This window comes from Dasypus novemcinctus, chromosome 14 (genome assembly GCF_030445035.2).
Source record: "Dasypus novemcinctus isolate mDasNov1 chromosome 14, mDasNov1.1.hap2, whole genome shotgun sequence".
NCBI classification, from domain to species: domain Eukaryota; kingdom Metazoa; phylum Chordata; class Mammalia; order Cingulata; family Dasypodidae; genus Dasypus; species Dasypus novemcinctus.
In genome coordinates, this window is record NC_080686.1 from 92,765,817 (window position 1) to 92,779,814 (window position 13,998).

The window sequence follows — 13,998 nt, forward strand, 5'->3', positions numbered from 1 at the left end:
GTGAACTTGGATAAATCCATTCTCTTCAGTCCAGTGTAATTCCTGGAGAGGGCTAACAGGTGAAGTTATCAGCCATGCACACTCCCATCAAGTGGAGAAATAAGTCCTATAGTTTTGAAAAGGGATCTGGGAAGTGCATTACAATATCAATACAAAAGCATAACTCAGTCAATTTGGGCTTATACAGAGAGGTTAAGCCCATGCCACAGAGTAGCCAGTAGCAGTTTTGGGATTAAAATTTACATCTGTCTAATACCTAAATCTTAACCATCTTCTAGTTTGGATACAATGCTTCTTTGGTGCAGACCTATTAATGGGGTCATAACTATTTTAGGAGGAATTTTTCTAGATGCTCAATTAACAAAATCTTGAGGAATAAATATGGGGCTTATTATAACAAAAGCAACTAAGGCTTAGAGAAGATAAATTCTCTGCTTTTGAAATATGGACCCAGGACTGCTTTACTTTAAGATCTGTATTCTATGCCAAATCAACTTGAGTCCACCTGAAGCCTCCCGAGGAAAGCTAAATCATCTAAGGCCTCTAGACATGGGCATTTGATTAGGAGTGGCACGCATTTTGAAAGGTTCATAACTCGTCAAGACTACACATCTCTTTTACTTTGAATTCAGATGTTGGAATGACTAATTCCCTGCTGATATTCTGGAAAGAGAATACAGTTTCTTCAATAATGTACCTGTTATGGGATGGTATTCAAGATTTCTAGTCTGTAGTCCTGGTCTACAGACCTCCTAGTACTATGAGTTGACAAACTTGAACATTTGATCTTTCCAGATCTCAGAGATAAAGAAGTTGGACACTCTATGTATTATTTCTAAATGATATTTTCTTTTTTCAATTCAATTTATGGAGTACTTGTGAAATGAACTACATGGTAAGCACTGAGCTGGGTAATACATACTTTGACAAGTATTTCTTAAGCTTCTTTGACCCCTCAGGCAATTCTATCCATTCAAATTAGAGTTCTCAGGGAGCAAAAGTGGCTCAAGCAGTTGAGTGCCTGCCTCCCACATGGAAGATCCCAGGTTTGGTTCCCAGTGTCTCCTAAAGAAGACAAACAAACAGTGAGCAGACATTGAGCAAAACTAAAGAGCAGAGAATCACAAAAACAACAAAGCAGACAATGAGCAAAAAAATACAGCAAGTAAAAGCAACCAGCAAGACAATGAACAAGCAACAAGCCGACAACTGAAAACAAAAACAAAAAAAACGAGCTGGAAGTAGATGTGACTCAAGCAGTAAAGCACCTGCCGCCCACATGGGAGACCCTGGGTTTGGTTTCCATTGCCTCCTAAAGAAACAACAAACAGACAATGAGTGAAAAACAATGAGCAAAGCAGATAGGGAGAGGGGAGTTAGTGTCTTCAACAGTGACCAAGATTTAAGACCAGACCATTTATCCACAGAAAGTATTAAACTCATATAACTCACTTGGTAATATTGCTGGTGAAAACCTTTAGATATGGATATCTGTAATATACCCCTGGAATAACAGTGTTTATTAAAGAATTTTAATTGATTTATTCATTCTTGTACTGTTGGTCAATGAGTATGGATCACAAACTGCACAGATGATCAAGGCTACAAAAATGAGAAAAACAGAGTCTATGGCCTTGAGGATCAATAGAGTACAAACTGCAAATTATAAGAACAGAAGGACACAGACATGTAAATAATAAGGAAAATAACATTTATTAAGATAATATAATAAGTAACATTTATTGAGTTCTCAATATGTACCAGTCATTATATTAAGTGAGTGTATTGCAATGGCTACATTATAAGCTCCATGGAAACTGACATTATGTCAGTTTTTTTTCACATCTATAATTATAGTCTGGCATTTGGAAATACTCAAAATTAGTTTTTGGATGAGTATATGTGATCTCATTTAATCTATTTTATAGCCAAGGAAATTGTACAGTCAGTGGTAGAACTATTAGTGAAACTTGGGTACCTGGGTATTTCTGTTATGAGAGAAATACCCAGGTATTTCTAACTTTACTGGTCCTCATAAATAAAAACAGAGTGAACTACATGAAAAAAATCCATAAATATTTGACTGTACTGTTCATTGAACCATGAATTAGATGAGGTCAGGAAGCATGTCTGTCTTGTTTATCATGGTATTCTCTAGTGCCAAGCATACTGCCTGATATATAATAGTTAAACATTAATCAGTGTCCTGACAACAAACATTTCTCTGAATCAAAGTCCATATTGAAATAATGTTTCACTAACAAACTGTATACAAGATATGAACAGGTATAAGAAAACAACGATGGCATAGTTTCCTGGGGCTAGTAATACCTGCACAAGAGGAGAATACAAAACAGGGGGCTGAAAGAATGAATAAGTAAGTGAATAAATTAATTAATAGGGTAAAGCAATAAAATAAATGAAGTTGTAGAATAGCACAGAGAGTTGAAGGATGTGATAGTATTTCAGATCTGGGGAGAGGGTAATGAGCAATAAAGCTAAACTCAGCAAGGAATTGATGTTGATTTTGTATTCCATACTAAGGGTTTTGATCTTTATCCTAAAGGCATTGTAGAAAACATGAAAAGAGAGGACAGAATTAAGGAAAAGATGATGAGTTCCATTTTGGACATATTAATACTGGGACATGTGACAGATTCAAGTGGAAATGCCCAGTTTCGAGTTAAAGAGAGGTCAATAATGGAGATAGGATATTTATAACTCATCAGTATACAGTCTGGATGTGGATAAGATTTTCCAAAGATAGTAAATAGTGTGGAATTAGAATATCAAATATCTAAAACTTACATTACAAATGTACAATTTTGGGGTGAATAAGGTTGGCAAAATATATGCAGATTTCTGTGTAGATACCTATAAGGAACTGAATTTTTATACAACTGGTTGGAAGAGAAAAAGTAAAGATGAATGGAGATGATTTGAAATAGCTTGAATTACCCTACTACCTATCTCGTCTCAATATGCTATGCCAAATACTTTTAAGGATATTTTCATTTATCCAACTAATAGGTATTGGAAGATATACTATGAGTCAGGTACTGTGCTGGATACTATAAATACAAAGGATATTATATGTGGACTTTTTCTGTATGAGATCACAGTTTAGTGGCAAAATAGCAAAACAGTCAGAAAATTATATTGACCTAGAGTTAACTGGATGTTTAGAGGCAGAAACCTTCCTTTACTTAAGTTTACCTACTGATGAATAAAGCTTGAGCCAAAGGGCAATAGAGCAGTCTTGGAAAAGAACTAATAGCAATTTAGTTGGCAACTGCCCACAGACTTGACCTAAATAGAATAACTAAAGGAAAATACCATTAGAAAGCCCTGGTGAGGCTTAAAGCTTTGATGCATAACAAGCAGAAATCGAAAGCCCTTGACCATTAGCTAGTTTCAGCCCTAACTAAACCGCTTGATTTTGATAATGTCATCTGCTCTCTCAAAAAGAAGTACAACTTCATCACCCAGTCATTATGGAATGACTGGCACCAGACCTACCCTCCTGACCTAAATAACTAGAAAAAGAGAGAAAATAAGTGAAACAAATATTTTCCAACATTTTATAGTAAGCAACAGAGGATTGTGGTCACAGTGAGCAGTGAAAGTAGAGAGATGAGCCTCACGTTTGCTCCAGATTTCTGCAAAGATGCACTTTCCAGGCTGCAGTGTAAGGAAAGGTATTCAGTCACTGCATCAAAGAGACTAATTATGGAGTTCATAATGCCTGAGGTAGCTGGTATTAACAAAGTAGAGAACTGGAGAGGTGGGGGAAATTCAGGAAAAAAGCATCAGATATGTGCACAGAGTTTCCCTTAAGTTGGTCTCTGAATACAAAGACCTACATGTGTTGAATAAAACCCAAGAAGCCAGCAAGAATGGCCAGGAAGTGATAAACTGGATATGAATAATATTGCATAGGACAAGCCATCATGGAGAGTCCTTGAGGAAAAGCAGGGTATTTGGGAATGATCATATGAGAGTTATGACTTAGTTCATAGTAATAAAATAGCCAGGGCAAATAGGCTATTTTAAATACACCATAATAAACTTAATAATAAGTCAAGATAGGAGCAACTTGATCTACAGGTAGCCTAATTACAAAGTCTAACACTCTTTGAAAGAAGGCAACAAAACCCAGGACTTGAATATACAAAATTTACAATGTCCATTACCCAATTTCTTAAAATGTCATATGTGCCAAGAAGCAGGAAAATAGACCCATAATCAAGAGAAAAAAATCAACCACTAGAAAAGACAGAAATGACAGAAGTAGCAGATAAGGAATTTAAGTAGCCATCATAAATATCTTCAATATGCTCAAGAATATAAAGGAAAATATGAACACAATGAGAAAAGAAACACATAAAAAAGGACCAAGAGGTACTTTGAAAAACGAGAAGTACAAGGGGTATGAAATTTTCAGTAGATGGGATTAGCAGCAGATTAGACATTGAAAATGAAAATATCTGTTAACTTGAACATATGGCCATGAATCATATTCAAAACAATGTTCAGAGAGGAAAATATCTAAAAAGCTAATAAGGCCTGTGGTGGTTTGAAGCTGCATATAATCCAGAAAAACATTTTCTTAAATCTAATCCATTTATGTGGGTGTATAAACATTTTAAATAGGACCTTTTGAAGAGATTACTTCAGTTGTGTCCCACCCCAGTCAGGATGGGTCTTAATCCTATTACTAGAATACTTTATAAAAGAATGAAATTCAGAGAAAGAAAGCCACAGAAGCAAGAAGCTGAAATCAGTGAAACCTAGAAGAAAAGGGAGAGACCAGAAGATGCCACTTTGTTCCTTGCATGTGACAGAAGAGCAAAGGATTACCAGCAGCCAGTCTTTGGGAAGAAAGCTTTGGCTCAGTGATGCCTTCATTTGGGCATTTTCCCAACCTCAAAACTGCGAGCAAATAAATTCCCATTTTTTAACCTGACCCATTTCATGGTACATGCTTTGAGCATCCTAGGAAATGAAAACAGATCCTCAGTGATCTCTGGGACAATATAAATCAACATATAATGTGTATGTATGTCCCAAAAGGTTAAGGGAGAGCCTGATAAAATATTTGAGAAGATAATGGCCAATTTTTTCCCCCAAATATCTCACTATTATTGTAGAGGAATTTATTTCTCCACAGTGTTTGCCTCATGTACTATGGGGTACCCTGATTTGATAAATAAATGATTGTTATTTCTTCTCAGTAGAAATTTCCCCTCTTTTTACTATAGTGTCCTTCTGTGTCTCTTATAACAGTTTTGCATTTAAAGTCTATTCTGTCCTACCATGGCCCACTGGGTGGACTGGTGGAGAGTGCAAACTACAATGTAAACCACTATCCATGTGGTGCAGCAGTGCTCCAAACTGTATTCACCAAATGCAATGAATGTGCCATGATGATGAAAGAGGTTGATGTGAGAGGAGTGGGGTGAGGAGGGTTGGGGGTATATGGGGACCTCATATTTTTTTAATGTAACATTTTTAAAAAATTAATTAATTTAAAAGTCTATTCTGTCCAATATTGGTATAGTTACCCAAGCTCCTTTTTAGTTACTGTTTGCATGGAAAACCATTTTTGAGCCTTTCATTTGCAACCTATTTGTGTCCTTGAGATGAAGGTGAGTTTCTTGTAGACAGAATATAGATGGATCATATTTTTTAATCCCTTCTTCTAATCTGTGTCTCTTAATTGGGGAGTTTAATCCATAACTTTCAATGTTATTACTGTAAAGCAGTACTTACTTCAACCATTTTATCTTTATGTTTTTATATGTTATATCTTAGTCATTTTATTTTTCTTTCTCTTCCTACTCTTTCAGTTACTAATAATCTGTATTTCTGTACTCTCCTCTAAACCTCTCTCTCTTGTCTCTACTTTCAGTCCACAGAATTCCTTTTGGTATTTCTTGTAGGGCAGGCCTCTGATGGATTAATTCTCTTAATTTCCATTTATCCGTGAATATTTTTATATTTCCCTCATTTTTGAAAGGCAATTTTACTGGATACAGAATTCATGGTTGACAATTTTTCTTTTTCAGCACCTTAACTATGCCATACTACTTTCTTCTCACTTCCATGGTTTCAGATGAGAAATCAGCATCTAATCTTATTGGACATCCCTTGTGTGTGATGGATTGCTTTTCTTTTGCTGCATTCAGGATTCTCTTTATCTTTGGTATTTGACAATCTGATGAGTATATGTCTAGAAGTAGTTCTGTTAGGATTTATTCTGTTTGGAGTACACTGTGCTTCCTTGGCATTTACATTCCTCATGAGAGTTGTGAAATTTTGAGCCATTATTTCCTCAAACACTCCTTCTGCCCCTTTTCCCTTCTCTCTCTGGGACATCCATAATGTGTATCTTTGTGCATTTCATGCTGTCATTCAATTCCTTGAGACATGCTCAATTTATTCCAATGTTTTCTCTATATGTTCTTCTATCTGTGCAATTTCAGATGCCCTATCTTCTAATTCACAAATTGGTTCTTCTCCCCATTCAAATCTGTATTGTGTGATTCTAGTGTATTCTTAGTTTCTTTTATTGTGACTTTCATTGCCATAATAACTGTTATTTTTCTACGGATGTTTACAATTTTTTCTGTATGCTCATTTAGTGTCTTCTTAATATCCTTCATCTCTTTCTTCAGCTCCTTGAATTCATTTAGGAGATTTTTATGAATATCTTTGATTAGTTGTTTCAAATCTTCATCTCTTTTGTCTTCTTAATTTGTTCCTTTGACTGGGTCACATCTTTCTCTTGCTTAATATGGCTTTTAAATTTTTGCTAATATCTAGACATCTGTTTTTCTTGGGAGCTTACTATGTTAATGAGTTTGCTCTCTTGCCTAGGGTTTTATTGTTGCCTGGCTTTGTATTAAGGTTCTTCTTTAACAATTGGTTCAACACATTCAAAATCTTTAGAATTGCCCCTGTTTAACTGATCCAAACTGGTCCAGGGACCCACAAAAGGGGAGCCAGCTCGTCTGTGGTAGCCTCTCAGTCTCAACACCCAGCTCATTCCCGGAATTATGTACCATGGTCACTTGGCCTCCTGAGTCCAAGCACTGCCATTTCACACCCCCCTGCAACCACCTGCACCACCCATGCCAGTGAGGCCTCCCTGACAGGCCACCCATTCCACTTCTCCCGTACCCAGCAAATGTGGGCCTACAATGCTGACTCCATCCCTGATTAAGGACCCCTTCACCAGCTGGCTGTCCATGCTGCTTACCATATGCCACTACCTCTTTTCCCATGCCCAGCAAGCCTGTCTGTCTTCTTGCCATTTCTGGAGAATGAGTGTGCCTTGCAACTCCCTACTCCACCATCTTGGATCTGTCCAGAAAAAAAAATTGTGAACAATGAAGTCAAAATAAAGTTAATTTATACCAGATGGAAAGTTGGATCAATACAAAAGAATGAAGTATGCTATAAATGTGAAATATATGGGTAATTAAATGATCTTTTCATTTTTTAAATTAGTTAAAGTATAACATTATTTTAAAGTTAAAATATATTTTAAGGTTTGTATTATATTTAAATTTTAAAACTATGACAACAATAGCCCAAAGGGCAAGAGGCAGATATAAAAGTTTTCCATCAGAAGAGTATTATATTAAGTAAGTGATATAAATGTTCATAAAAAGTAGACTGTGGTATTTGAAAAATCATTTTGTAAACCCCAGACATACCATTAGAACTAAAATTTACAGATAATATGCTGGTAGTTGAAATAAGGTAGATTATTTGACAAATAATAAAACAGAAGGCACAAAAAGAAGAGAAAATGACCAAAAGTAGATGGGAAAATATCATCATGGAAGTTGTAAATGCAAACATATTGATAGTCACATTAAATGTAAATAGTCAAAGCATGCCAAATAGAGGCAAAAATTATAAGGTTGTGTGATGGTTAGGCTGATGTGTCAACTTGACCAGGTAATGGTGCCCAGTTTTCTGGTCCTCAAGCATTGAGCTATCTATAATACAAGGAATTTCATGGACTTCAGTCATTAGTGGGTTGATTGCTGGTTATATCTGCAATCAGCTAAGGACATTGCCATCAGCAATGAGTGACATCTCATCCAATCTACTGAAAGCTTTAAAAGGAGAAGTGATTTCAGCATTCAGAGAAAAAATCCCCATCTCTACTTTAGGCAGACAGCATCTCCTAGGAATGCAACAACGACTTTCATCAGAGCCCTTGGTTTGCAGCCTGCCCTGTGGAATTTGGACTTGTGCATCCCCACAGTTGTGTGAGAGAATTTTACAAAATCTCTTATGATTTACAGATATCTCCTGTCAGTTCTCTCTCCCTAGAGAACCCTCACTAATACAGACTTTACAATGTTCAGTCTACATTAGACCCACTTTAAATGTGAAGACCCAATGTATTACAATATAAGGTTGTAAATGATAAATCATGCAAAACCTAATTATAAGAAAGCAGAGCAAGTATATTAAAATCAAACAAAGCAAAATTCACATTAAGAATGTTACCAGGTATAAAGAAAAATATTTCATAATGATAAAGGGGTTAATTCATTAGAAAGACCCTAAATTTTAAATGTGTATGCACATAAGTACAAAGTTTTAAACAGTGAAGCAAAACCTGACAGATCTAAATGGAAAAAGAGACAAACCCAGAATCATAACTGGAGATGTCAATGCTTGTCTCTCAGCAATTGCAAAAGTAGAAAATAGAACTTGGTCTAATTGACATGTATGGAACAAGCCATTAAACAGCAAAGGAATATACATTTTTCACCAGAATAGACCATATTCTCAGAAAGAAGTCTCAATAAGTTTTAAAGAACTGAAAGCATACAGAGTATGTTATCCAAGCACATTGAAATTAAAATAAAAAGTATTTTCATTTAAGTATCTTGAAAATCCCTACCTATATATAAAACAATATATTATAGAAAAACCATGGATAGAATTAGAAAAACTCTAAGAATTAAAAGAATTAGAATGAAAATTAAAACATAACAGCAAAACTTTGAGAAACAGTTAAAGTAGTGCTTTAAATGGTAATATTAGAAGATAATGAGGGAAGTGGATTTCACTCAACAGATAGGGCGTCCACCTACTACATGGGAGGTCCAGGGTTCAAACCCAGGGCCTCCTGACCCATGTGATGAGCTGGCCCGCGTGCAGTGCTGATGTGCACAAGGAGTGCCATGCCAAGCAGGGATGTCCCCTGCATAGGGGAGCCCCACACACAAGAAGTGCATACCATAAGGAGAGCCACCCAGCGTGAAAAAGTGCAACCTGCACAGGAGTGGCACCGCACACACGGAGAACTGATGCAGCAAGATGACGCAACAAAAAAGAAACACAGATTTCCAGTTGCCACTGGCAAGAATACGAGCAGACACAGAAGAACACACAGCAAATGGACACAGAGACTAGACAACTGCGGGGGAGCCAGGGAAGGGGAGAGAAATAAATAAAAATAAAAATAATAATTTTTAAAAGTAAAAAAAAAGATGATAATGAATGACTAATATCAGTGATATACTATTAAATTCACACATTAAGGAGCTGGTAAAAGAAAAGCAAATTAAACCCAAAATAAAAAGGAAGGAAATAATAAAGATAAATTGGAAATCAATGAAATAGAAAACAAACCTAAAAACTGAAAACAAAAGTTACCTTCTTTGAAAAGATCAATAAAAATGATAAATCAAAGAATGTATTTTGTATAATTTCAATCTTTTTAAATTTATTGAGACTTGTCTTATGATCCAACATATGGTCTATCTTAGAGAAGGATCCATGAGCACTTGAAAAGAAAGTATATCTTACTGTTTTGGGGTGCAATGCTCTATAGATGTCTGTTAGGTCTAGTTCATTTTTCATATTATTCAAGTTATCTGTTTATTTATCCTCTGTCCAGATGTTCTATCCAATACTGTGAGTGGTGTATTGAAGTCTCCAACTATTATTATAGAGACATCTTTTTCTCCCTTCAGTTTTGCTAATGTGAGCCTCATGTATGCTTGGGCACTCAGGTTAGGTGCATAAATATTTATTATAGTTATTTCTTCTTGGTAAATTGCACCTTTTATTAATATGTAATGACTTTTTTCATCCCTTATAACAGTTTTGCATTTGAAATCTATTTTGTCCAATATTAGTATCACTACTCCTATTCTTGGTTACAATTTGCATGGAATACCATTTTCAAAACTTTCTTTGATCATACAGAATGAAGCTGGAAATCAATAATGGACAGAAAAAGGGACAATTCACAAATATATGGAGATTAAACAACACACTCTTAAACAATCAGTGGGTCACAGAAGAAATTGCAAGAGACATCAGCAATTATCTTGCGATGAATGAAAATGTGAACACAACCTATCAAAATCTATTGGACACTGCAAAGCAGTGCTGAGAGGGAAATTTCTAGCCCTCAATACTTACATTAAAACAGAAGAAAGAGCTAAAATTGAAGATCTAATCACATGAGTGGAGGGACTAGAAAAAGAACAGCAAGCTAATCCCAAAACAAGCCAAAGGAAAGAAATAGTAAAGATCAGAGCAGAATAAATGAAATCAAGAACAAAAAAAAAAAAAAAAATAGAATCAACAAAACCAAAAGTTCATTCTTTGAGAAGATCAACAAAAATCGACAACCCTTAGCTAGATTGACAGAAAAAAAGAGAAAAGACACAAATAAATAAAATCAGAAATAAGAGGGGGACATTACACTGATCCTGCAGAAAAATGAGAAATCATAAGAGGATACTATGAACAACTATATGCCAAAAACTAAACACTGTAGAAGAGATGGACAAAATTCCTAGAAACACACAAACCACCTACACTTATCCTAGAAGAAATGGAAGACCTCAACAAACCAATAACAGCTGAAGAGATTGAAACAGTCATCAAAAACCTCCGAAAGGGAAAGTGTCTGTGGCTCAATCAGTTGGGCTCCCGTCTACCATATGGGAGGCCCTGGATTCACATCCTAGGGCTTCCTTGTGAAGGCAGGATTGCCCACACACTGCAGAGCACCAACCAGCCTGCAAGCACTGCAGAGCACCCCCCGGCCTGCAAGCACTGTGGAGAGCCAACTCAGCAAGGTGACACAACAAAAAAGGAGACAAGCAAAAACATAGGACAAAAGCACATTGAATGGAGACAGAGAACAGACAGCAAGCAAGTCACAAGTGGGGAGGGGAAATAAATAAATACAGACACAGAAGAACACACAGTGAATGGATGCAGAGAGCAGACAGCATGCAAAAAAAAAAAAAGTCACAAATAAAAAAAACAAAACAATACAAACCTCCCAAAGTTGAAAAGCCTGGGACCAAATGGCTTCACAGGTAAATTCTACAATGGATAGGGTGTCCACCTACCACATGGGAGGTCCATGGTTCAAACCCAGGGCCTCCTTAACCCATGTGGAGCTGGCCCATGTGCAGTGCTGATGTGTGCAAGGAGTGTCCTACCATGCAGGGGTGTTCCCTGCATAGGGGATCCCCATGTGCAAGGAGTGCACCCCATAAGGAGAGCCGTCCAGCATGAAAGAAAGTGCAGCCTGCCCCAGAATGGCACCGCACACACGGAGAGCTGACACAACAAGATAAAGCATCAAAAAGATTCCCAGTACCACTATAAGGATAGAAGCAGTCACAGAGGAACACACAGTGAATGGACACAGAAAGCAGACAACTGGGGGGGAGGGGAGAAATGGGAGAGAAATAAATTTAAAAAAATAAATAAAGACAATCTTGCTCAATCTTGCTCAAGCTCTTCCAAAAAATTGAACAGGAAAGAATGCTACCAAAATCATTCCAGGAAGGCATTATCACCCTAATACCAAAACCAGAATAAGGATAATACAAAAAAAAGAAAATTACAAACCAATATCTATAATAAATTACAAACCAATATCTATAATAAAAATAAATAAAAATCCTCAATAAAATACTTGTAAACAGAATCCAAAACAACATTAAAAGAATTATATACCACAATCAAGTGAATTTTAGCCCTGGTATGCAAGGGTGGTTCAACATGAGAAAATCAATTATTGTAATAAACCACATTGATAAATTGAAGAAGAAAAATCACATGATCCTCTCAACTGTGGCAGAAAGGGCATTTAACAAAATAACAGCACTCTTCCTTGATTAAACAAAAAACAAAAAAACACTCCAAAAGATAGAAATAGAAGGAAGCTTTCTCAACATGGTACAATGCATATAATGAAGATATCTACAGCTAGAATTGTTCTCAATGGTCAAAGACTGAAATCTTTCCCACTGAGATCAGGAACAAGACAAGGATGCCCACTGTCACCATTGTTATTCAATATTGTGCTACAAGTTCTAGCTAGAGCAATTAGGTTAGACAAAGAAATAAAAAGCATCCTAATAGGAAAGGAAGAAGTAAAACATCCACTATTCACTGATGATATGATCCTATATCTAGAAGCTCCTGAAAAATTTACAATGAAGCTACTAAAACTAATAGACAAGCTAGCAAAGTGGAAGGATACATGATTAATAGGCAAAAATCAGTAGCATTTCTATATACCACTGATGTGCAGTCTTAGAAGGAAATCAGAAAAAATTATTCCATTTATAATGGCAATGAAAATAATCAAATATTTAGGAATAAACTTAACTTAGGACATAAAGGACCTGTATTCAGAAAACTACAAAATATTGATGAAGGAAACTGAAGAAGACTTAAATAAGTAGAAGTGCATTCTGTGTTCATGAATTGGAAGACTGAATATTGTTAAGATTGCAATTCTGCCTAAACTGATTTACAGGTTCAATGCAATCCCAATAAAATCCCAACAGCCTTTTTTGAACAGATGGAAAAGCCAATTATCAAATCTATTTGGAAGGGTAAAGGCCTCAAATAAAAAAAAAAAAAGATCTTAAAAATAAATGAACTTGGAGGACTCTTACTTCTGGACTTTAAAGCATATTACTTAGCTACAGTGCTAAAAACAGCATGGTATTGGCATAAAGACAGACACATTGACCAATGGAACTAAATCAAGAACTCAGAAATAGACCCTCACATCTACAGTCACATGATTTTTGACAAGGTGGTCAAGTCTTCCCAGCTGGGCCAGAAGTCTATTCAAGAAATGGTGCTGGGAGAACTGGATATCCATACTGAAAAGAAAGAAAGAAGACCAGAATCTCACACCTTGTACGAAAACTACCTCAAAATGGATCAAGGACCTAAATATAAAAGCAACAACCATAAATCTCCTAGAAGAAAATATAGGAAAACATGTTAAAAATCCTGTGGTAGGTGGTAGTTTCTTAAACCTTACACCAGAAGCATGAACAACAAAAGAAAAGATGGATAAATGGGACCTCCTCAAAATTCAACTCTTTTGCACCTCAAAAGACTTTGTCAAAAGGGTAAAAGGCAGTGAACTTAATGGGAGAAAATATTTGGCAACCACATATCTGATAAGGGTTTAATGTCCATAATATACAGAAATAATAGAACTTAACAATAAAAAGACAAACTACCCAATTAAAAATTGGGCAAAAGACTTGAAAAGACAGTTGTCCAAAGAAGAAATACAAATGGCAAAGAAACATAATAAAAAATATTCAACATTACTATTAATTAGTGAAATGCAAATCAAAATTACAATGAAATATCATTTCACACCTATTAGACTGGCTGCTATCAAAAAGTCAGAAAACCAGCTAACCAACAAGATGGCCACAGAATAAGGAGCTCCTAGAGTGAGCTTATGCTACAGCAAGGTTAGTAATCACCCAGTGCTATTTAAAGCACCTGTTTAGGGGTTCCAGGAGACCAGAAGAGCATCCTGCAACATCCTTTAAAGAATGGAAGGAGGAAAATGCCCATCTTCAGAGAAGACTCAGAAGTAGAGCACTTCACATCCCAGAGGCCAGTGCCCATCCTCCACTGGACACTCCACTTCCTAAAAAAACCGGGGGAAGA

General features: G+C 36.1%; 1 long non-coding RNA gene across 1 annotated transcript; it reads left to right on the forward strand.

Moving 5' to 3' along the window:
- The first annotated feature begins 2,259 nt into the window (after window positions 1-2,259).
- On the forward strand, window positions 2,260-10,706 carry LOC139436432 (uncharacterized). Its single transcript, XR_011645701.1, has 2 exons — window positions 2,260-2,377; window positions 10,243-10,706. It is a non-coding gene; the product is annotated as an uncharacterized lncRNA (long non-coding RNA).
- The last annotated feature ends 3,292 nt before the right edge of the window (window positions 10,707-13,998 follow it).